The following is a 4,119-nucleotide window of genomic DNA, read 5'->3' as shown; positions in this document are numbered from 1 at the left end:
AAGACATTACTTTTAAGATGCTCAGGAAATGCTGGTGTGATCCTATAGATGGGGAGAAGGGAGAATAAAAATAAATAGAAGCAGATATTTCAGTCTTTTTTGAAACTGCATGGGGACACTGGGGTCTTCCTGTAGATGAGACATTAAAAGTGTAGAAGTGGGGTGGGGAGAGAGAGAGAGAGAGAGAGAGAGAGAGAGAGAATTAAATGCATTAATTTTTTTGCAGCTAGGTAGAACCAGGCTTGTTATTTTTAAATTTGTATTTATTGTTTATTCCTCTTCAAAAGTTTTTAAAAAATCAATCCCAAAGTGTAAGGAGTGGATTGCAAAGCCAAGAGGCACTTTGCGTGGAAATCCATTATGCTTATGAGCATAGAGGAGGCAGTTTAGGACCTTTGAGGAACTGCAAGATTTTTAAAAATACATACACACACAAACAAAATTTCAGAAATTTCAAAAACCTTGCAGTTGTTGACAAGGGTTTTTCTGCCATTAGCCCCTCTGGGCAATTTTGTCCCTCTGGGATTTCCATATGAATTGCCCCCGCCAGCCTCACGCTCTTCCCTAGCTCCAGTGCTAAGGCCGCATGTCCAGACTGCTGCCCTTTCCCTGGATTTTTTTAAAAAAAGTATTCTGCTTTAATTTTATATTCCCTGACAGCCGTCACCCTGCGTTAATCAAGACACCAAACTGTGATCGATAAAGAAATGTGAGCTTTATTTATTTATTTAATACTAAAACTCAGATGCAGATGCCCTCGTTAGGACATATGCATAAAGATAATCCATAGCAGAGAATCTTATATACTTTCAAAGCTATTTGCTTATGGAATAAAGGATAAAATTGTTATACAAAACTAAACACAAACAATTCCTCAGAATCAAATTCTTTAGGAGACATGGCACCAAAACAGGCCTGATTGACAAGACAGTAAAATCTCTCTGTAATATAAACAGGGCTTTTTTTCAGCTGGAACGCGGTGGAACGGAGTTCTGGAACCTCTTGAAAATGGTCACATGGCTGGTGGCCCCGCCCCCTGATCTCCAGACAGAGGGGAGTTTAGATTGCCCTCCGCGCCGCTCAGCGGCGCGGAGGGCAATCTCAACTCCCCTCTGTCTGGAGATCAGGGGGCGGGGCCACCATCCATGTGACCATTTTCTCCGAAGGCAACTCACTGAGTTCCACCACCTCTTTTCCCAGAAAAAAAAGCCCTGAATATAAACATGCTAAATGTCTGGTGCCACACAGGAGTTTTGGGTATCTTTCTGAGAGACTGCTTATCCAAGGCTAATTCTTGAGTACAAAGTCAAAACAACAGAGATAAGGGTTGATTCCGCACACATTGGATAATGCACTTTCAATGCACTTTATCAATCATTTGAGGTGGATTTTTTGTTCCGCACACAAAAAAATTCATTCTAAATGATCTATAAAGAGGATTGGAAGTGCATTATCCAACGTGTGCGGAATCACTCATTTGTCTCCTTACTGTAGGGCTTCCTGACCTGCAGTGTTCAAGTTTTTAAACTGTGTCAGAAGGAATCTGCGCAAAGAAAAGCTTTTGCCTTCTGTGTGAAAGGGCAGCTCCAATAATGCCCATACATAGGTCTTTAGACTAGGGGTCATTAAAAAATTCCTTTACCTTCTTATGGTCAGCTCCATTTGCCTGGTGATGTCTCTTCACTAAGCCTCAGCCAGGAAAGCCACAATTTTTGCCAAAAAAAGGCACTCACCCTTCATACTCTCGGTTTGCAATGCCTGTTATGTGTTGAGTCGGGCACCACATTGGATTGGCCATTCACTGTGCCAGTGCATATTCAGAACTGACGGGACTGAATGGCTATTCCTGGGTAGCGAGGCGAAAAGATGTGACTCCAGTTTATGCCACTGAACATGAACGTGCTGGCTTTGAGAGTCGAGGATGGAGGCAAGGCTGGAAAGCTCGAGAGAAAAGCCAGGCAGGCCTCTTGCCTCAGTAGGATCAAGACAGCCGTTTATTCCCTGATGAGTGAACCAGTGGGAGAGGGAGCAGCCACGGTAAAGCAGGTACAATCCAGAATCAACGAGCTCTTAGTCAGCCAGCAAAACTGCCAAGGCTGGAATCGAGTGCCCTCGTGGAGGAGAGCTCTATCAGTGGCTACTAGCCACCGTGATTAAAGGGGAGCCACACATTCAAAGGCAGTAAACCTCTGGATACCAGTGCCAGGAAGCAACATCAGGGGAAAGCCTTGGTCTTTATGCTCTGTTGTTGGCCTTCCAGAGTAACTGGTTGGCCATTGTGGACTTGGTGCAACTGGTTGGACTGGTTGAACTTTTTATCTGATCCAACAGTGCTCTTCTTATCTTCTCTCCAGAAAGACTGGAATACCGCTATCATTTTCTAATTTATTGGTGTTTTAACAAAGATGGCAGGTGAGGGGCGGGAGCAGTGTGAGAACACACACGCACACCGTGCATTTTCAAGCCCTTTGCAAACATCTGGGGAAAGAAAACAGGGTTTTTTTCAGTTGCTTGATGACACTGTTCACAATTGGTGAACAAACTGACGTCTGAAGAGACGGACGATAGACCTCCCCTGGCTGCAATCCACCCGTCTTGTTCCCTTTGCGTCCATCCTGGCTGAGCGGACAGATGAAAGAGTCACCGAATGTGCGTGGTGTGCCAGCCAGATGTTCTTCCAATGAAAGTAATTTGTTTAGGGGAAGATGAAGCTCAGAGGAGGAGTCTTGCCATCTGTGACAGAATGGAACTGGACACCTCTTCACCCTCATTAATGTTTTTTGTCGGCTCCTTGTGAGGGCCCCTGATTAGTGCCCCAGTCTGTCAGGATGATGGACACAGGCTGGTCCTCTCTCTGCTTGCCCAGGGCAGCTTTTGATCCCCAGAGATGCCTCTCATCAGCAGCTGAGCAAGTTCTAGGCCTGAGTCCAACCTCTGTTCCAGAAGAGAAGCCCCACGGACAAACTCACAACACACACTCCCCCCACCCCCTTAGCTTCCCTCCAAGTAGAGCAGATCTGTCACGCTCCAAAGTGAGTGCCAGACCCCTTTGTTCACAGAATGCAGATGGGCTCTCTTTCCTAATTTTTATAGGCCAATTACTCCAATCTAACCAATTAACCCAGATGGGAAGTCAGAGCTAATCAAGCCTCAGTCAATAAAGGGCTAAACATTTGACTGGCAGGTACCTTTTTTTTTTTTTCTTCTTCAAAGAGAAATTCTGTGGCTTGGCTATGTGGAACTGAGGTCCTTCTCACCGCTTGGCATTCCTTCCCTATTACAGCACTGGCTGCAATGAGGCCTGGGGAAGGCCCCCCTCAAGCCTGCCTTCTTGACCGCATCTCTTTGCCATCATCCCGTACTTGAAGCTGCCTTCTATTGAATCAGACTATTCGTTCATCATGACCATTACTGTCTACTCAGACTGGAAGTGGCTCTCCAGGGTCTCAGCTAGAGGTCTTTCACATCATCTACTGCCTGGTCCTTTTAACTGGAGATGCCAGGGACTGAACCTGGGACCTTCTGCATGCCAAGCAGATGCTCTACCACTGAGCCACAGTCCCTCTCCCTCTCAAGAGCCTTTTCTTCACAGTTTTCCTGGTTGCTTTTCCCTGACCAAATGCCACATCTGCTTCATTCTTAGCAGTCGTGTTGAACAACTGATACTTAACAATCACCGTGCTTTACCCAAGTCTCAGGATGGGCAGGTGGGTGGGGGGCACTGCATGCCCCCATCAGGAGCCAGTTTACTCTTTCTTTTGACATTTGCAAGGATATTTAAAGCTAAATTTAATTATGTGTTATATTTTTATCCTGGCTCTCCTCCCAGTAGCTCAGAGCAGCAAACATGGTATTCCCCTTGTCCACTTAGTCTTCACAACAACCCTGTGCAGTAAGAGAGGTTGAGAGAGCAACTGACCTGAAGTCACTCAGTGAGTTTCATAGAACCACCCCAGACCAGGACAGGGCCAGGGCTCAGTGGTAGAGCCTCTGCTCTGCATGCAGAAGATCCCAGGTTCAGTTCCCAGCATCTCCAGTGTAACCCAGGTGTTGGAATCAAGGGCAAGTTCACTGTCTAGGGTCTCCTCTCTTAAAGTACCCCACTTTCTACTCGCACAC

The 4,119-nt window shown here is 46.1% G+C and overlaps 1 non-coding gene across 1 annotated transcript; it reads right to left on the bottom strand.

The window, feature by feature from the left end:
• Positions 1–3,491: 3,491 nt before the first annotated feature.
• On the bottom strand, positions 3,492–3,563 carry TRNAA-GGC (transfer RNA alanine (anticodon GGC)). Its single transcript has one exon. It is a non-coding gene; the product is annotated as a tRNA-Ala (tRNA).
• Positions 3,564–4,119: the final 556 nt, after the last annotated feature.

This window comes from Eublepharis macularius, chromosome 15, assembly GCF_028583425.1.
Source record: "Eublepharis macularius isolate TG4126 chromosome 15, MPM_Emac_v1.0, whole genome shotgun sequence".
Lineage (NCBI taxonomy): Eukaryota > Metazoa > Chordata > Lepidosauria > Squamata > Eublepharidae > Eublepharis > Eublepharis macularius.
This window is presented reverse-complemented; position numbering and strand designations above follow the sequence as displayed.